We start from the raw sequence: 21,732 nt of genomic DNA on the forward strand, positions 1-21,732 counted from the left end.
CTCTATTAGCCTTTGCCCTGCTTCGTTTTGATCTCCAAGGCCAAACTTGCCATTTGTTCCTTTTATCTCTTGATTCCCTACTTTAGCATTCCAATCCCCTATAATGAGAAGAACATCCTTCTTTGGTGTCACTTCTATAAGGTCTTGTAAGTCTTCATAGAATTGGTCAATTTCAGTTTCTTCAGCACCAGTAGTTGGTGCATAAACTTGGATTACTGTGATGTTAAAAGGTCTGCCTTGGATTCGTATCGAGATCATTCGTATCGAGATCATTCATTTGATGTGTGTTACTTTACTGTAACACACATCAAAGCTTACAAACTCATTTTAGGATGCATCTGGAGTCTGAACTAAGAAAAGAGTTGGTTCATTAGCCTGAAATATAACATAATAAAATGTAAATGCTGCCCTGTGCCCATGCTGCACTGTAAAATGTGGTTAATAGACACCACTCAAAAACAGCACATCTGTGTGTCGCAATTGATGCCATGGAGAGATGTTGTGCAACTTGGTCTATAATAGGGCAGTTACGTTTTCATGGAAAACAATGAGATTTGCAGCTTTCCTTGGTGATAATATGTTTTTTAAATGCCATTTTGGGAAGTCAGCCTCAAAACCAACCTCATATTAGAATGAATAATTGCATTGGAAATAGTAAATAATTTATCAGAGGGATGCAAACTGCCCAGGAAAGTATTGATTAACAATTAATTGTGACGTGGCAGCCTTTATAGTTAGATATGTCTAGGGTTGGCATATGTCAATTCTTCATCCATATGGCACGTTGGAATTGAATATCTATGTCTGATCTCCAGGTCTGGATGCTCAAAATCTGCAAATGGCTGGAAAAGAGAGCAGATTAATTCTTTTGCCACTTAGCTCTCTTCTGTTGAGTGCTGGTTTAGCCCCAGAGACGCTCATGCTTAGAAGCCTGGGAGAGTAGAGACAGTTGAGGGAAAAGGGAAGTTAATTGGTTAAACCACTGAATTATCTTTCCCATCCTACTCCCTTCTCCTGTCACTTGGCTTCTTGGGACTTGTGTACATGCTAGCTTAGCTTTGTAACTGGAAAGAAAAAAAGGCTCATGTCAGCATGAGCCCCAAGAGTCCAGTGAGAACAGAGAACAGAGTGGGAAATAGTGGTCAAACCCCAGCTAGGATGAGCTGCAAGTTATAAAAAATACAAAAAAGGTCTGCTGGGTCAAACCAAAATCCATCTCAGCCAGAGTCTGTTGGCATCATTGAACAGCCAGCAGCCTCTGGAAAGCTTACATGCAAGTTGTGAAAGCAAGACATCCTCAGTTCTTTCAGCCCAGCATCTGGGACTCATATTTTGCCATCTTTGGATTTGGAGGGTCTCATTCAGTTATCCTGGCTAAGTGCTGTTGATATGGCTATACTTTGTACATTTTTTAAAAGAAGCATAAAAATAGGTTTTTATGAAAGTCAGGGGAAGAGTCTGTTTTGGGGTAGCACCTATGGTAGCAACTATTTCTCCAGTACCTGTTTTGACTGTAGCTGATTTAGCTTTGTGTAACCAGGAAGTAATTTTTCCTACCATGATAATAAGCAAGGACAAAGAGTTTCTTTCAGTCCATAGACAAAATCTGCACTTCAAAGTCAGTACTTCAAGATGATTACTTGTAATGGCCAGATGTGGTCTGATGCATCAAACAAACAAAAAAGAAACAGTCAAACAAATAAAGCAAGCAAGCATCCTTAACACCAAGAAGGTGCACTTTTTTGTATAAAGAGGTTACTTTAGGCACTTGTCCTACCTCACCTCTGCACAGCCAACCCGAACTGCACAACTTGTAAATATAATTATAATATCTTGAAAACCACTGGTCTTCCTGTAGCTTAGATGAACTTTTGCCTAAAAACAAAGGAATGACCTTTTGAAAAAAGGTCACCCCAGAATCAATAAATCATTTTTTGTATATGAAACTGTATAATGTATTATGTAATTATACATAACAATTATAAAACAGGAGAAATAGAGCTTGCAAATTTTCTAATACTTGTACAATATTTGTACATTGTACATCACTTCTTATTGCTTAGAATAAATCAAGTTTGCAGTTTGTCTTTGTTTCTGCTGCAAGACTATAAAATTCCCGCACCACTTTGATTGCACGTTCTGTGCACTGATTACTTCTTGGTATCTGGAGGATGGATGGCTCCTGCTTCCAGTGCTTCTCCAATACCCACAATGCTTGTATGTAAGATTTCAATATTTCTGAAAAGTTCTTGAAGTCATTTTCATTGAGTAGTAACGTTACCTATATGGTGATTCCGACTTTTCATTTTGGGGTGACTTTTTTTCACAACTGAGAAGAATTAGTCTCCTTTATGATGCAGGAAATGGTTTTCTTTTGGGGGGGATCAAAAGTTATAACCCTAATGTAAATATTGATCATGGGAATGGGCTACAGGAATACTCAAGGCTCATTGAGTTTCTAGCCAATGCTCAGTAGATGAAAGAGTAACTGAACATGGATGGGAAACCTGTGGTCCTCCAGATGTTGACAGAGTCCCTAGCCAGATCCAGTCACCTCTGTCAATGATAACGGATGATGGGAGTTGTAATTGAATAACATCTGGAGGGCCATAGGTTAGCCATCTTTCATTTATATAGTGTGAATTTGATGAGTTTCTTTGTTATCATTAAGTCATGATGAAGATAGAAAACCAAATTGCACCTGGCATTTTTAAAGACACACATTCATTTTCAGTTTTTTTAATAGCACTATTTGACACCTTCCAGAGAAATGCAGATCAGAAACTTGTGGGATGTGTGTGTGTGTGTGTGTGCGCGCGCATGTTCATCCTTTTGGAATTGCAGACTGCAATGAAACAACAGTGTATCTCTGTGTGAATGAGGCTTGCTTTTATTGCAAGCCCTTATTGTTCTGACTCCATCATTTCTGAGGAGCCTCATGACAGCAACAATCAACAAAATGGGGGGGGTATTTAAGAAGTCATAGTACTACATCCTTTCTGTACAGAAACTATCCAACAGAATACAGAGACAGCATCTATTTTAGAAAAAACCTAAGTGTCCTCAAAGCTATATTATTTTCAAAGCACTGCTCAGGAGGGGAGAAAGAATGCAAACTTCACTTCAAACAATATTTTTTTCAAAAAAAAAAATCTCTGTCCAGAAACTTTCTAAACTCCAGCTGACTGTTTAAATGGAGGAAATAATTTGATTTATTAATCCAAAGAGAGCAATGAGCAAGCACGCTGGAGAGCATTATGCAAGGAGCAGTGGGGTTCAGCAGTGTTAAACGACCAAAGGCATTCTGGTGTTGCAGAAGGTGAAACATTTTCTTTCTGGGATTAAGAAGTGTGAAAAGCTGCCAGCAAAAATGAGATGTGGTGTAAGCAGTCTGGTTCAAATCTCCCCCATGCATGTTTCGATCTAGAAGAGATAGTACAAGTGGTGTTAACACTCATGGTTAGCCCCCTGACAGCCATGACTGAACATGCTGCTGCTGGTGGTTTGCTATTCCTGCCTTTGTCAGTTTGCCTGATCAACATGGTTGCAACAGATGGATATGTTCATTGCAAAAAGGACTGTATTCCAACAGAGACAAATTCCAGAAGAGAAGCTGTGCTGCTTTGCAGTCATAGAGACAAGAACCGCTGTGAAGCCTGTGAGACTAATTGCTTAAACAGTAGCATGGATCCACCTGCCACGTACATGTATGAATACACAGCAGTTGGGACAGAGCCGCACCGTTGAAGCTAGTAATGGAAGTATATAATGCTACTTTATTTGAATAATGATACACTGGTACCAATCAAAGCCACTACTACCATTTTCTTTTACCCTGGAAGCTTCAGTTCATGATGCGGATGTGTTGCAGTTGCTAAGTGATGAGCAAAATGTTATTTGCGTCTACTCAGCATTTTTCATCACCTATACAAGCATTCAATCCTAGTATGGGAAAAAAGATTCCAGTTTCCTGGAATGTATCCCAGCACAAATGAAGACCTGAACAGGGATGATTGCCCACTGTCATTTAGTCTGAGTCAGTGGCGGAGCGTCATGCTCCAGCAATGGGGGGCAGATAGCAGGTGGTGGCGGGGCTGGCACATGTCCCAGGGGCAGGGTGGGTATCCCATGGGCGGGGTGCACCACCCGCAGAGGCGTGGCACACCGCCTGCGGGGGCGGGGTGCCCAACATGGGTGGGGGGCAGCCACGATGGCACCCTGGGGATTGTACTGTCGGGGGAGGGGCACTCCCCCCGCACTCCTCTTCCTCTGCCAGTGGTCTGAGTCCTTCTTTGGGGGGCTCAAAGGTGCCAGGGGAAAACATCATTCTTCTCCCAGGCCTTTGCCTAATTAAACAATCTATGGCCTTTTAAACTGTGGAGAGGGGTTATTATTTTGTTTGCTAATATGTTATTTTTGTATTGCAAACCACCCTGTGATCCTCAGATGAAGGGCGGTATAGAAATTTAAATAATAGTAACAGTAATAATAATAATAATTTAACAATAACAATAATAGCTGATCCAAGCATCCTTCCAGACCCTGACAGATATACAGACTCCCACTCTTATTTCAAAGTTATATTGTCTTTGTATCAGAAAGGCACCTGTCCAACTTGGTTGCCCATAAATAAATATTGCTGCAAACATTTCTGAGATCATGGGCTTTCCAGCAAGTGGCTCTTGTCCAGGTTTGTTAATTGTCTTACTTTAAATGTTGTGAGGATATTATGCCCTTTTAAAATGTTTTTTTTTTTTTGTGGGGAGGGGTTATTGGGTTGTTTTTATTTTGATTATGTATTTTGTGGTTTTCTATTTTGGTTTTATTCTGTGAACCGCCCTGAAACCTCTAAGTATAGGGCGGTATCATAATAATAATAGGCTAACATATAAAAGGCCAAAATATGGCTGAGCTATAACACTACTACCAGAGCAGAAGAGATGGCCCCCAACACCATGTAGAGAGATCTGTGGTGGCCAACATAATATGGTGCTGCTCTCCCAAAGTAGGTGTTACTGCAGCATACCTGGATGGGGATGGGGAGGGGAGGGGAGGGGCAGGATAGAGGCAAGGTTGGGTGGCGCTGGTGGAGTCAATGTGGCACTCCTGCTGGTGCCTCAGTGCAGCCCCCCATCACCCATCCTCACCCCAGCTGCTTCCAAGTAAACCAATGCTGGTATCATAAAAGCACCTCTACAGCTCTGCCCTACTACAGCAGCCAATAGTGACAGAGATCATACTGTTACAGGTTTGTGGGTGCTAAATGTCTGGGTTCAGTAAACCTTAGCCTTTAATTAGAGCTTGTGTGTTAGAACCAGGAAAGAGACAGACTCATGTGTGCTGAAGATAGTTCCATGTGTACATCTGGTTCCATGTGTGTACCAGATGCTTCTAACCCAGGCTTCCTCAACCTCGGCCCTCCAGATGTTTTGAGACTACAATTCCCATCATCCCTGACCACTGGTCCTGCTAGCTAGGGATCATGGGAGTTGTAGGCCAAAAACATCTGGAGGACCAAGGTGGAGGAAGCCTGTTCTAACCCTTTATTCAGCATGTGTGAAAGACTAATCCAGTTAGGCAAACTGTCCAAGTTGTGTGTTAGATGTTTCTTAATCCTAGGAAATCAACATGAGTAAAAAGGGTAATGGAGTCAGCTCAAATTCCTCTGAGGTGATGGCCTGGGAATGTGGAGCCAGCACAGAAAGGCATCTCAAGGTGGGCTTCAAAATAAAGCTGATCAAGCAGCAGGGTAGGGGAAAATAAATGAGAGTCATCTCCTCCAGGGCAGCATGTAAACTATCCTTCAGTTGTGGGGAGGGACTGATTAGAGAAACCTAGAGGAGGGAGTAGATGAGCAATATTTATTTCTGGCACAAGAACACACCAGAGCTAATTAACAAGTCTAGACACCGGAAATTTCTGAAGATGTCCAACAGGGGCTTTAAATACTGAAATTTACCAATAATTTGGGTAATTAAGTCCTCCTTTTTTGCATCTTATTGACATGGCACCATATTTCCTTGTGAATGCATGAAGATTCAGAGTTTCAGGTCCAGATAACAGCAACTTACTCTCTGTCAGCCTAACCTGTCTCACAATTTGAAAGATTTTTTTTTATTTTTTTTTTTTGGTACATTGGAGGAAGTGGGAGATACAAATGGTACAACCACAACAAAGAAGATAATAGTCAATTGCCTTGAGAAAGATATAAGTAGAATTATTTCTAATGTCAAGAGAATCTCTGGAGTAGATTATCATAATTGTAGGACCCATTGGCAGTTTCCTGTGTGGTTTCGTAAAAGAAATAGAAAGGCTGTGTGATTCAGAAGGACACATCTGCCCTTAAAAAGCATTCCAAAAATTTGAAAAACTAATTCTCATTGACCTAGATGGAGCCAAAGTAAGGGTTTGTCATTGATAAGTCTTCAATGGGCATGGCAATTGTTCCACAATACAACGTCAACACAGAGTACACTACAATAACGGAATGAAACTATTCTAAAAGTATCTCAAGAGCTGCACAGCTGTTTGAAACTACTTCTGCATTCCACATCCTGCTATTCCACTGTCAGCAGGCAAGGGTGTTTCTGAGCTCTGAGCCTTAGCACAGTTGCTGTTAAAAGAGCAAGCAGGAGTGCAAGAGTTTCTCCAAGGCATTGAGCAATCAAAAGTCAAGCTTAAATAATTAAAAGTGCAGTTCTATCTAACGCTACCTCACGAAACAGCAAGCCCTCAAATCCTGGATTTTGCCTTTGCTGTAAGAGTACACTTTCTACTGACCTCAATACAGGGATGAAGGGAAGCGGAGCCATATGAAAGAGCAGGTGTGTTGTTTTTTTAAAGAGACAAGTATTTTTTGAGATTTGGGGTGGGGGAGGTCAGCGCAAGGCTGTAACATATGGGAGTCATGGAAGGAGATTGGCAGCAGTGTGCAGTTCAGAATGGAAGGCTCTGTCCTGAGAATTTTTAACAGGCATTTCAACTATGGGGTAATGAACTCAAAGGGGCACTTTAAAATCACGTGAAATGGCATTTTTAATCTTGATTTTATACAATTAAGCACAAATAAAACCAACAAACGTGTTCCTTTATTAAACCCATTTGTGTCTGCATTGCAAAGTATGAGGGCAAACTGCTTTCTTTTAATCACTTGTGTAACTCTTTTTATTATTGATTTCTTTCTGACTTCATAGCTCTTTTTGGAAATGTGTGACAGACCTTAATGTTTGAAATAAGGGGGGAAATCTTAGTCTGAACAAATCAACACAGCAATGAACTGCATAGACATAAAACATAAAATGTTTTCTTCATTCCTGTGTTGCGTTATGTTTACTTGCAACAAACAAGTCTAGACTATGTTGGGAATGGGTGTGGGTGTGCTAACCCATAAATCAATAAAACAAAGCACAAGATCATTGTAATAAGTCTTAGCGATACTGCAGTTTGCCTCCCCACCATGCATGCCTCCGGCTTTCAGGTACAAAAGGCTTAGCTGTGCAAATATATAGTAAGTACATCTAGCTTGTCTACTTGTTAATGATTCTGTAATTGCTCCAACACAGTATCCCTGTTCAGGCATTATTCCTAAATGGGCTTTATTTATTTATTTATTTATTTTGTTTGTTTGTTTGTTTGTTTGTTTGTCTGTTTGACTTCTATATCACCCTTCATCATAAGATTCCAGCCTCCCCCCCCCCCAAACCACCTGTGTGTCTTCACACCCACAACCTTCCCATGTTAAGCAGGACTGTCTGAAGGCGGAGTCTAAGGACACTTGGGTTAGGGGTCTCAGTGTCAGAGGCTTAGTGCTGTCCAGCTGGCCATAGATAAGACTCCAGGCTCCCAGCCAGTTCCAAACAATTGATTTATTTGACAAAGTTCAAACATACATCTCCAGCGTTTCCATTAGCGTCCTTCCCCTTGTGCGCAGTTGCTCCCTCTAATCTTTCTTCCTCCTTTTCCACACCCAGCATGCAAGTCTGCGAAAACTCCTCCCCTTACTTCCTCTGTGCCCAGAATGACTTGTTCCAGGCTCATCCTCCTCCCCCTCTACGTCAGACCCACTCTCAGACGAGAAGCTACTGATAATCTCTTTAGCCTCTCTATAACTGCTGGTTTCTGTCCTTTCATCTTGTCCCGTTTGCCTCTCCCTGACACTCAGTAACATGAATGGTTGTCAGTGTGTTCATCTACTGCATTATCCAAAATGGAATTTTGTAGGAAAATTGGGGGAGGGAGGCACAACAATATATACTTCTAATAAAAATATTGGCATATCCCTAGTTGTATCAATAACTTGACTGGGAGCATGTGCATTGGCTTTTGTCCCTCCCTCCCCAAATTTTCCATGCAATGCCACATTCTGTTGCTGGGAGATATGGTTGTTGCTTGCCATTTTCTTGCCTCTCCACTATCCACTATGTTTTCCATGGAGGCAAAAGTGCGTGTTTTTCCATTTTGAAAAGACATACAAATTTAAGAGGATGAATCTGTTCAGTGATGTCCAGGTGCAAGAACCATGTTGAACCATCTTCCTTTCTACCTCAATAGCAATTTCCATAATTCAAGAAAACTGGAAAGGCCTTGCTATTAATTCCATGATCTATTTTTAATTGGAAGTACTGCAGTTGAGTGTGTGTGTGTGTGTGTGTGTGTGGTGAGGGGAAAGAGGACTCTTGGTGTTGAAGCTGAAATTTATTTATGCCAATTTCATTTATTCATATTTACCTTTGGATCAGGATGCCCAAAGAAGGCCATATCAGTATGCTGCAGATGTATTGACTCTGCGTATCAGCCCTTGGCTTTTGTCATGCACTAACATTATATTCAATAGGAAATTATTTCAGGCTACCATCATTTGTCTACAGTACTTTGAAGAAAAAGGGTTTTCTCTACACCCTAGAAGCAGGAAGGGGAATTCTGTTCTATGGTTTTATAATTACCTATCAAGCTAGTTTTTCCACTACAGATAATGCATTTGTGACAAAATATAGGATTTTAAACATTTGGACACCCCCCACGACTCTTCAACATTAAGTTTAAAGAACAGCTTCCAATACAATAAACAAAGCAACAATAAGTTAACATTTCCAACAAGTATAACAAACGGTGGCAGCCTAGTGAGTTAAAATTCCAGTTAAAAGCACAGCCAGTGTTTTGAATGAATTACAGTTTCCAAAGAGTCTTCAAGAAAAGCTCGGGGTACAATATTTGTCATCCAAATGGGTATTAGCATCAGTAAAATGACTAGGCTATCACTTTTTCAGTATTGTTGCAGCTGGCAAGCGAACTTCAACTAATGAAAAGTGCTTCACAAACAGAAGCCACTTGGGCTTGCAACAATAAGACTGGATCACATACCCACACTGTGGACCTGGTCCACAAGTCCCATCTAGACAAAGTTGAACACCACGTCCCTGAGCAGAGGTGGCATCTATCAATAGTACCTCCCTCTTGTTTTGATTTGGCTTTAGTTCATTGGCCTTTATCTGTATGACAGTTGATAGAGAGAGGAGCCTGATGGAGCTGGCTTCCCAGCAGTTCTGCTAGAGTAGCTGGTCCCCCACCTCTCTCTCTCTCTCTCTCTCTCTCTCTCTCTCTCTCTCTGTCTCTCTCTCTCTCTCTCTCTCTCTCACACACACACACACACAGAGCTCCTAATAGAATTGCTAGTGAAAGAAAACAGGTGAGGGAGAAGAAAAGCCTTCTGGAGCTGGAATTTATAGTTTAAACTCTTATCTCTGACAAAGAAAAATCAACCGACATTCAGTAAACCTAGCTCATATAGAAGCCCTTCCTGACCTGATCTGATTTTTTAAAAAGATTTTTCAGCCTTTCTGAATAGGTATGAATTTCCAGAACAAAGGAGTGACCACTCAGAAGTGCCTAGTTTGCTTACCCTCTTGGTGCACTTCAAATGGGAAAGAGATCCTAAGTCAGGGAACCTCAGATGATCTAAAACACTGTGGTGGGTGGCTGGGGGCAGAGTAATGAAACCACCAGTTTAATACTGTATTTGGCTTTTGTTTGCTAGAATAAGGTGACTAGTAGTATGCAGCAGTAATGTTTCAAAATTTGCAGAGATACAGCATTTAATATTGAACCTGTTGATGATAAAGGCCCTATTACACCTTCAAGTTCAAGTTGTTATTTTAGGTTTACTGGGCATAGGTGTATTTAGCAATATTATATTCTCTTCATCTTCATCTTCTCCTTCCTTAAAAGCATTCTGAAGAATTAACATTCTTACTTTACTGTTTCTTGGGGACTATGCTTAGAACTTAAACACACATTTCCTTAATGTAAAATAAAAGTGAAAAGATACAAAATGAGAGTGTTTCATTATGTTTCATTCTGCTTTTTTTCCTCTCTTGCCACTGGAGAATCTCATTACATATCCAGCAAAGGAAAAGCAAATGAGCCATGAAAGACCCCTGTAGCTTCCTTCACTGTTGAGAATAGTGCCAGACATTAACAAAAATGTTAATATTAGGTACAGCCTTTAATTCAATCAGTCATTGGCTTGCTAATAGCATATTATGAAGACAATCTCCTAAATAAGTAGAAGGGATGCCCATGAAGCTTTCCTCCCATATTGCAAAATAAATGAAAGGAAGGGTCATTTTCGACTTGCTGTTTTAAATCATCTCTCTTTGCCTGGACCACAGAAAACAAAATAATGAAGTTTAAATGGAAGACCTTTGAGATCGGTAACATTATGCTACCTGTAAGAAGTTACATCCATGATAGTTGCCCCCATGCTCCCAAAAGGAAGACATGTGATAATAAATGTGGTAAAGACTTGCAGCTTTATTAACTGTAACATCCAAGGATCTGCAGCAAACAGGGCTGAATAACTCAATCCAAGCAGGCAGCTTATCTGGGGAAGAAAGATGGGAGCTTCTTACCAATACCCCTGGTTCTGAGCACCTGATCAATAAGTTAAGTTGTCCATGCCCTTCCTTAATTCCTCACTCAAAGTCAAGCTGAGTGAGCACTGTAATAGATGTGTGTTAATCTGTGTTTACAGTGGTACCTCGGGTTACATATGCTTCAGGTTACATACGCTTGAAGTTACAGACTCCGCTAACCCAGAAATATTACCTCGGGTTAATAACTTTGCTTCAGGATGAGAACAAAAATTGTGCTCCGGCAGTGCGGCAGCAGCAGGAGGCCCCATTAGCTAAAGTGATGCTTCAGGTTAAGAACAGTTTCAGGTTAAGAACGGACTTCTGGAATGAATTAAGTACTTAACCCAAGGTACCACTGTATTTCTATTTCTTTCTAGATCATGGCATTAATAATAAGGTTAGCATTAATATGACAGGACCCTCCATGATGAAGTTTGCTGACCCTTGTACAAGCCTGATTCCAGCCTTGCCTCCTGTAAAGTATTCATCCTGACCTATCTATATATGACCTAAAGGTTAACACAAGCAAATTTAGTTTCCAAGTACAGGGAGCCATCCACACAATAGTAAGGTGATTTGAAAGCAGACAGCAGACAAGAAATGGCCAAGTTCAGCTAAGGCAGGCATAGCCAAACTTGGCCCTCCAACTGTTTTGGGAATACAACTCCCATCATCCCTAGCTAGCAGGCCCAGTGGTCACGGATGATGGGAATTGTGGTCCCAAAACAGCTGGAGGGCTAAGTTTGGCCATTCCTGAGTTAAGGGCTCACTATCAAAGTTTCTCACCCTTTTGTTAAGCAAACAGGATGGCCAGTTTTCAGTCCTTTTCTCACTAGGATGGGCAAGGTGAGAAATGAGCAGGAATTTGGGGCGGGGAGAGGAATTGCTCATCTCAAAGCCCCTCCTTTCTCTACTAGGAGACATTAGCTAAGAATATTATTAAAACCCCAGACTTTCCAGTAGTTAGTTAGCTATCCTAACTCCAATAAGGAATTCCCTTTCTCGCCGCTTTCAAGGAACAGCACACTTCTGTTTCATTTTAAGGACAGGTGTATTATTGCCTGTCAAGACCCCGAGGCCTCCCCCTTATGCTGAATAATAACACGTAGACACCATATTTTAGGTTAATGGGCAAAATTTAGGCCACAACTTTCTTGGTTACAGAATGTGAGCGGTATTGGCTTAGGCATTGGAATTGAACCAACTATATCTGACTCCTGTGCGCCTGCAGGAAGTCTCACAAGGGTTAACCACCAGTAGAGGGAGCCCTGTTGATGTACATCAACTCGGAGCTCCCCCCAGGGTCACCGGAAGGTCGTGCCATGACCCTAGCCTCTACCCGGGCTTCGGACAGGAACCACAACCCCCGTATTCCTTTAATGGAATACCCTTTAGAATGGAGGGGCAGGTGATGGCCACACCACCCCTCACCCAAACCAGGTTTTACCAATGCCTGTGGGAATGTTCAGGGATGCAGGAGAGGATATATTGTCTGATTATATCCTTATCCAACTTGTGTTAACAAGTTCCCCAATTTCAGCAGAGTAATACATTCCCCTTTATTTTAAGTTTGCAACGGCAGCGTTTGCTCAGGCTCGCTAAAGCCTCTATAATAACTATTCTGGTATTTTCCCCTTATTCCCTCATAAAATAGAAGAGACGACACAGTCTTTTACAAAAGTATAAAAAGAAGTTTACTCACATGCTGTTCACAATCAGATCCCAGAAGGCAGACTTAGCTTAATGAAGTAACATACACTTGGCATCTATCTTATAAGAAGACAGTTCCTTTGTCCTCTCTTGGCTAGAAGCCAAGAGAGCATCTTTCGCTCAGTAGATGTTGCTTCTTCGATGCATGTGGTGAAAGAGAGAGATGGCTGCCCTGCCCTGTGCTTTTGTCATTACCTGCACAGGTGAGGCCACACCCACCTCCAGTCACATGCAGAGGAAGTCTGCCCCAGCCCAGAAGGAAACAGGAAGTTTACCTGCTGGCTGGACAAACATCCCTCCCCATGTGTAAACATGTTCACTCTAGGAATGTTGTACTTGACTGCTCTTGTGTTTCACATCCCGCAATGCCTAACTGCCACTCGAGCTGAAGGCCGTGGCTGAGGACTCCCTGATGACCCAGCCCCTGCTGTGTTCAGAGGCCACATGGCCTGACCACAACACCACCCCACTCGGAAGTGGAGCGGCCTTCTCTTCAACTTCTTGCTCTTAGTGTGGGTTTATATCCCAATTTTGTTTCTGTAAAAAATAATTTCTAGATCTTATTGTATTTACATTAAGTGTAAAAGGAGTCAGATTTAATGTTTCCTATTCTATCTGCCTGCTTTAACAAGAAGCATTTTGAATTTATATTTGCTGCTGCAGCTCTTTAGAACTTAAAAACTACACAAAACCATCAATTATATAACACGTTACTTTTTGAACACAAAGGTTAATTAATTTATTTTGCGGGGGGAGCGTGTAATTGACTGAGCAAAGTGAGGCTTCAGTTTGTGGCAAATGTTCAGCTTCTGGTGTTGATGTTTTTGGATGTGTCCTTTTGCTACTACTCATAGTTATAAAATTTGGTATGTATATTCGGGATCTTAATCTACAGTTCAGGTTCAAAAAACTGTCTCTTCATCTACCCCAAGCCTGTGGGCCTAATTAGCTTCTCCATTCAGTGTAATAACATTCCCATAATCCTTTTATCCTATTCTTTATTTGAATGTTAGAAAAGAATTGCTTCCCTTTGTGGCCTATCTTTAATTAAAAAAAAAAACCCTTTCTACTATAAGATTGCTTATTTAATCAGTTTCTAAAACTGGACTTTAAAACCATTTTCACAAATAACTAGGAAATGAATTTTGTTATAACCAATACACCTTAAAACTATGTCAAATATGTTTTAAACCGGAAATCCAATACATCTGATACTGGTGCAGCATACATGAATACTCTGAGTGGCCTCTTATATGAGGCTTCATAAAAACCTCATACCCATCACAAATGAATCCTCAATTCTCAAGGGCGGGGTGGGTGAGAAGCAGCAAGGAAGCAGTGACTTATGTGACACTTTGCAAGTTTTGCATGGCCTTGAAGTGCTAACATAGGTTGATTGGCCTCTGCAAAGCAGTAGAGAGGTCCAGTGTATGGCAGGATGCTTCCTAGAACCCCCTTGAACAAAGATGGAACCTGGAGATGGAACCCCCATCAGTCCCAGCTAGCATGGGCAATAGTCAGGGAACTGTAGTCCAACAATAGCTGGGGGCTATTCTGGTACCAGACGCTGCTCTAGATACTGATACCTCACCCCCCTGCCAACTCTGCAGGTGAATGACCCCAGGTAGAACCCTAAACCCTTCAATAACTTCTAGGCTGAGCAAAATTCAGCAACAACTTTATAGCTGACAGGTAAATCAGTCTGCTGGCTAGAATGGGTTGCATAGTTTCCATGCGCACACGAACTGCATCCCTGGACCACCTTAGCCAGAGGCCTTGTACGTCGTGTTCATATTTTTCTAGAATAAGGCATACTGAATTAAAGAGATTTGCTCTTTATAAGAAGCAGCACATTCTCTGCCTTATTCATATGAATGAAATAGTGCATTTGCACATGAATTTCATAGTCTTTAAAGATGCTAAAGTGCTTTGCCACTCTCATGACCATTTTACACCTGCAGCACAATCAATCTGCATATTTTTTTCTAAATCAAGCCAATTGGTCTGAACGTCTTTGCTGCAGATCTTTTTCCTTGACAGTTCAGTAATAATAGTATATCATTTAGAAGAGAAACTTTTCCTTTTTAAATGGACCCAGCTGTACCAGTACGATAGCTATATCGTACTTTTGAATCATAATAAAAGATGTAATTCCCAGTGGCATTTAGTGTCAAGTCTACTTCTACCAACAGCTAGAATCCTGTCCCAATTTGTTTAGTTAATCGTGCAGTCACTTGAAGTAGTGCATCAAATCTCTTTCTTTCCCATTTGTTTCCTTTTACATTTATTTAGTTTCATGAGATCTAAGAATGAGAATCATGTAATTAAAGGCTTGTGCTGATAGCCTACCAGCTGCAACATTCTTCAACAACATTATTTACATTCAAATATAGGTCCTACATTTAGATTTCCTTTCTTTCTTTTAAAAAATATTTTTAGATCCCCCCCCCCCAAAAAAACCCCTAGATATCTTGAGATTGCATCAAAGGCTAGCCTCTGTTGTTATGGTCACATTGTTGACATATTAGTTGAAAAGAGCATCTGTTCCGTTTATCTAGCACCTTGCATATTACCGGTATTTATGGAATCAGTTAAAACAGATCAGTGGCAGTCTGAAGCAGTTTGGCAAGGTAGAATATTAACCTTGCTGAATTTAGTAGTTCACACACGCAGTAACATTTCTTATTCTGTCATCATTTAGTTAGTCAGCATGTAATGACTTAAAGCTGAATATGAAGAATTTATCCTTTGAAAAGTATTGTGACTGAGGTAACTGTGGCTGCTAGTATGGAAGTTCTGTTTGTGATGAATAACCAGAGATGGCTTATTGGCACATGTAAGGCATCATGATACTATAGTCAATAGCCCTATCCATGCAGTCAAAAGCCGAGTTCCACTCCTCTGTCAACATAGTGGACAAGGCCCTGCATATGACTAATGAGTGACTAGGACTAATGACAAACAAATAGGAATGTGTTAATAGGTGCCTTTAAATTTTTACCTAAAGATGCTTTGAATGTGTCCAGTTATTGTAGACTTGTTATCTACTGCCATATTTTGAAGACTGCATTGTATCACTGCTTTACTTTTGGGTCAAGATAGAAGCAAAGCAGATGTTGAGCAGTTCTGCCTTCTTTTCGTCATCCAACAGCATTCCTCACAGAGGACCTATTACTTGCTTGTTCTTCTTGTTTTGAACATAGCCAAAGAAACCTTTTAAATTGTTTTTAACCTGTCTTGCAAGCCTGAGCTCATTCTCAGCTTTAGCCAGCCTGCTCTTCACCCTGCAACTGTTGGCTAAGTCAGCAGAGCATCTTAATCTCAGGTTTGTGGATGTGAAACCCACACTGGGCAAAAGATCCCTGCATTTCAGGAAGCTGGACTAGATGGCCCTCGTGGTCTCTTCTACTCCATGATTCTATGATTCTTTCTTGATTTCTCCTTTCTTCTATTTCGTATACATTCCCTTCTTACATCTCAGTTCATCTGTAAGCTCGTTATTCAGCCACATCAGTTTCTTTAGGTGCCTCTCACTTTTCTTTCTTGTTGGAATTGTCTGCCTTTGTGCCTTCACTATTTCACCTTTCAGAAACTGCCATCCATCTTCAACTCCCTTTGCTATGAGTATTTCTTAGAGTCCAGAGTGCATGTCTGACTACACTCAGCTTTCCCTTGTCTGGGTATACTGAAACCCAAGAGGACATGATCACTTGCTCTCAACGTTCCCCATGCTTTCACTTCATCAGTCAGTTCCTCCTGACAGATGTGGGGAGGCTAATATTCTTGCATTCTGGGTACAAGCAGCAGTAGTGAAAGCATTTGGGAACAGACTGGGAGTGTGATCCTTTTCCGCAGCCACCAACAGCAGGAACAGCTGCCACCTCCAACTGGTTCCTGCTTCAGGCAGCTGAATGAATGAAATTGTTCAGCCATTTTGTTTGTTTTCAGCTATGCAATGTTTAGTTTCTGTTTATACTGTATGCTGCTTTGCAAAGAAAGAAAGAAAGAAATTATAGGAAGCAGAGCAAAACTATACAGTCTTTCTGATTGGCTAATGAATTAGGAACAGTTTATATAAGTGACACTTTGAAGCAACATAAAAAGAAGTATTTTCTGGATCAGGCCAATGGGCCATTTAGTTCAGCAGTTTGTTCTCACGGGGAAACTTAAAAGCAGGATTCAAGGAAAATAGCACTCTCCCCTCCTCAGGTATCTAGCCAGGGGCATATGCAGTGGGGGCCGGAGGGGGTGGGTTTCCCCGGGTGCCACTCTGGGGGAGGGTGACAAGATGGCCCCTGCCTCCCCCCAGCTGTAGAGTGGCCGAGGGCGCGCGCAGTCCATACGGGCTGCTATTCTTGTGCGCCATCCATATGGGTGTCTGTACAGGCTGCCTCTCGCACGGCGACTGTATGGGATGCCGCACATGCACACTCAGTATGGGCTGCCCCACCCCAGGTGCCGGAGAGGGTTCCTCTGCCACTGTTTCTAGCAACTGGAATTCAGAAGCATTGCTGCCTCTAATAGCCAGGATGGAAAGTATGGCAGGGGACTTAGATTCCAGGGACCAAAGAAGCTGAGCTGAAAGCAATGGGGTTGGAAGCTGCACCATCTATAGACTAGGATGAGTTGAAAGAAATTTCTTTATTGCTAAGACTTGGCTAAAGCATGGAAATGGTTTAGACAAGGATTGTATGAATGTCTTTCCCTCTGCTATTTTCCAGAGCCCATTTTCTAGAAACAATTGCAAATCCCCCACCCACCCCAAAAATTAATTTTAAAAAACTTCCATCTGGATAGAAGGCTTCAAATCCTTCAGTAAAATTGAAATTTATTATTGGCGGGGCATTGGTCTGGTGTTTTGATCTTCAGCCATTACCATGTTTGATTTTTAGTGAGGTAGCTAGGATTAATATCAGAATTACAGATTATAGATGGCTGCTTCAGTGAAAGCAGTCAGGAAATAAAGATGTTCATTAGGTGGCAGTAATAAGAACCACAGGAGTGGTTATGCTTCCTAGAGTTCTTGGCTCCTTTCCTTCTCCCAGCGAAGGCTACTGCCTGTACCGCATAAAAGGAGTTTCCCTCTTGGATCTATTTTTTCATATTTGCCATGGAATGCCACATCATAATGATTACATAATTAAATAATTAATCATGTCCTCATAAGAAAAGGACTCCACTATTATTGAACTCACTAGTATAATGATTGTCTACAGATCTTACCTATAATATTTGGCTTGGAGTATTATCTTGGTATTTTAATTATTATTCTTCAACTATAATATTGCTCATATTTAATATTAGCATTTTATTATGTTTCACCATCACGGAGTCATTTTTTATACCAATGTTATTCCCTGGTGGATACTGTCCATTTAACTAAATCTCTGGCAGAAATTGCAGCTTCAATTTCATGATGAGATGACATTTATTTAAGTATCATTTGCTTCAGTACAAGAGGTTTTATCCAAAGATGACCAGAGTTTTATAATAGCTAGGAATTAAATATGAGGAAAAAAAGCAATTACAGCAAACTGATTTAAATGCTTCATCCATTAGTTTGTTAAAGTAAGTAAATTGTGCATCATCCTTCTGAGTGAAGTGAAACAGCACCAGCTGATTAATCAACAAGTGTGTGTGTAAATATCATATAGAAAACATTACTCCTTAACGCCAAAATGTCCTCTTCATGAGAATTATTATTACATTCTAACTGCCTCACTTAGAACTTGAGTGTATAAAAACTCACAAAGCAGTTTTGAAAGCAAAAATGGACATAAGTATACACATCTTTTCTGATAAAAAAATGTGTGCGTTTGTATGTCTTTGCTTTTTTATATCTGGTATTCACAACATGTGATCAACAAATATTTCCCACCATCCATGTATGGTGACACAAATGAAGTTCCTGCTTTTGCTTCCCTGACAATTTATGAATTACCGTATTTTTCGTCCCATAGGACGCTCCGTCCCATAGGACGCACCTAGTTTTTTTGGGGGGGGGGGAAATAAAGGAAATTTTTTTCCCCTTTATTCCCCCCCCAAAAAAAAAACCAGGTCGGGGAAACCGAACCAGGTCGAGGAACAGCGGGATGGCGGCACTGCGCCTTCTTGCTGTCCCCTGAGCTTGTGGGGCTGGCCAATGTCTGTCCGGCGCGCGGGGCGCTCTGCTTCAGGGCGCCCCTCGCGCCAGGTGGCAGGCTGCTATCCGCAGCGTAGGGAGCCCTGCGGGGAACTCCTGCAGGGCTCCAACACGCTGCAGATGTCTGCCCGGCGTGAGGGGCACTCTGCTTCAGGGCGCCCCTCGCGCCAGGTGGCAGGCTGCTATCCGCAGCGTAGGGAGCCCTGCAGGAACTCCCGCAGGGCTGCCTAGGCTGCGGATGTATTCCTGAAGCACCGGGCGCTCGGCTTTCAGCGCGCCCGGCGCTCCGGGAAGCAGACTGCTATCCACAGCGTAGGGAGCCCTGCGGGAACTCCCGCAGGGCTGCCTAGGCTGCGGATGTCTTCCTGAAGCCTGGAGAGTGAGAGGGGTCGGTGCGCATCAACCCCTCTCGCTCTCCAAGCTTCAGCGAAAGCCTGCATTCGCTCCATAGGGCGCACCCAGATTTCCCCTTCATTTTTGGAGGGGAAAAAGTGCGTCCTATAGGGCGAAAAATACGGTACTTAATTTAGGTAATCACTGATAAACACATGGTCTTGGTTACCTTTAAAGATTATCAATATCTAATTAGTGTATAGATGTGCCACATTGAAAAAGGGAAAGTACTGAATAGATTGAGAGGTGCAACTGACCCTGAGATGCCTCAGTAGTCTTAAGTCCAAGCAGACAGGTTCCATTTTATCAGCATGGTGAGTAGATTTCTCCCATGTTGTGCCTCTTTAGTGTGGCAGTGACCTAGTCACCAACGCAGTGGCTGAGAGGTCCTTGGTACTGGTGAAGGATGCTCTGAGTCTAAGCACCATCACTGAACCAAACACCTCCCAAGCCCAAGCTGGTAGAGGTCCCCAGAATGCAGATGCCTGGGACCCCTGAGCTTGGACCAGAAACTGTAGCTCAGAGAGCATTCAAGGCCTCAGCTGAGAAGCTTTCCTCCAAATAAGTTGCTTGTTCTCTGTCCATGGTCCTGAAATACATGATGCTATTCTTCTGCATCTTCAAGGAAACTAACTTTTATTAACCACTGCCTTAAGTAAAAGGGGTCACAATACAAAGAAAATTAAAGCTGCATCAAAATCTGCATGTACTGCAATCCCATCTCCATAACCACTGGCTATGCTGGCTGGGGATGATGGGAGCTGGAGTACAGCATCTGGAGGGCCATAGGTTTCTTATCCTTGATATATGGTAGAGTGGTATTATGTCCTACTTTACAAAGGTCAGTCCTCTATTTGAAGGTATAATCTGATTTAAAGATAAGGACTCATGAAAAAGAAGAAGAGCACGATGCATTAAGTCACTCATCACCAGCTACCAGCATCCAGTCAGAAGACTTAGCAGGTTCACAGGTCACCTGATGTCTTCCCCTCCATGGTAAGACACACTGTATTTCTATTTAAATTATAAGAATTTTTTTCTTAAAATGCCCTTATCTGTAAATTGCCACAGGAACATTTATCTCCTCTTTTTTTCTCTCCACTTCTTATTTTTGGCAATATACAACTGGATATCCTGGTATACAGCTCTATATTTACTACTACATATTAGTTTCATATTCCCCTATGAAGTAGTTTGTGCTGAGAGGAAGTGACTCCCTGTAAGTTTCTTGGCTAAGTAGAAATCTGAACAAAAGTTCCTCACACCTAAATACAAGGCACCCTGCTGGTTTCATGGATGAGTTCCTTCCCAATAAACATTTTTAAAGCCAGTATGTGGGATGTTAATAGTCTGCATGAAAACAATAATCTGTAATATTCAAAAGGTGAATGATTCTTCACTGCAAAACATTTGTTCTGTTGTTACCATGTAACATTTGTACAGTTAAATGTAACACACACAACTATGAAAAGCAGTTTTCAAGGGATATATATCTAAAGAAAGATAACAAAAAGCACCACATCTTCTGGGGTTCTGTAGGGAAACAAATGATATTCTCAACCAAGAAGGTAGGGATACTCTGAGCTCCAGAATAAATGAATGCTGGCTAGCTTTGTAAAGCTTTTCTCTTTGGAATGCAGAGATAAAATCCTGGCCAGGATTCCAAAGAGATGGTTTTGGTTTTTTTATATAAAGGCCAGTTTTGTTGGAACATAATTCATTTAAAAAATGATTGGCCAACCTGCAGGTTCTCTTGTCTACAAGTAGATTGTATTTACAGTTGTGTCAAGGGAGAGAATATTTCTCACAGGTGGTCATAATTGGTGGTCTGTCACAATAGTTCTGCTGCCTATAAAATAATTGACACAGTGCGTATTACAGATCCAACATTTTTAAACACAGAAAGAGATTGTGTAAGTAGGGAATTCATACAACTGGTGTACACATTAAAAACCAAACTGGATCCATATAGAGGATTAAAAATGACTACACAAATTAGTGCAATTTTTATATTTTGTGTGAATCCATTATCTGTGTTTTACTTGAAAATGTGTATTTTAGAAATATGTGCATTTACTAAATGCCATTAGTGTAGTGTTACTAAATGGCATTAGTGTAGTGGGGGATCCTTTGTAGCAGAGAAATAATTATTTACATCCAAAATAAAAAGGGAAATCATAACTAGGGGGAGGAAGAATTCCCTGACTTTGTCCTATATGCCTCCTGAGAAGGTAAACCAGTCATGTGAGAATGGTTATTAGCAACATTACTTGATTGTGAGGCTGTTGCTGTCTTTATAATGACCTTCTAATGATGATAATGTCAGGGAACTAAAGAGAAGAAGGTGAGATATTCAATTATAGCTGCAATCAATCTAAGCCAAGCTGTTGCTGATAATTAAAAAAAAAAAAGCCCAACATGATTGTGCCGGGCCATTTGGTTACACTTCAAAAGTTAAATAATGACTTTATGGTATTAACTTGACACTGAGAAATAGATTTAAAGTTGAAGTTAGGACTACTTAAAGCTCTCAGAGTCAGTTCTCATGTTGTGATTAGATGCTTATTTCCACTTTCA

General features: G+C 41.3%; 2 long non-coding RNA genes across 4 annotated transcripts in view; one reads left to right on the top strand and one right to left on the bottom strand.

Annotated features, from left to right (window-relative positions):
- The window catches only part of LOC308476085, a 573,910-nt gene that overhangs the window by 37,558 nt on the left and 514,620 nt on the right, over nucleotides 1-21,732 (bottom strand). The gene's annotated exons all lie outside the window — the stretch shown is intronic.
- Nucleotides 13,012-20,465, top strand: LOC308476096. The gene is made up of 3 exons (XR_013985711.1): nucleotides 13,012-13,132; nucleotides 20,034-20,151; nucleotides 20,301-20,465. It is a non-coding gene; the product is annotated as an uncharacterized lncRNA (long non-coding RNA).

This window comes from Podarcis pityusensis, assembly GCF_964106645.2.
Source record: "Podarcis pityusensis genome assembly, chromosome: 4".
Lineage (NCBI taxonomy): Eukaryota > Metazoa > Chordata > Lepidosauria > Squamata > Lacertidae > Podarcis > Podarcis pityusensis.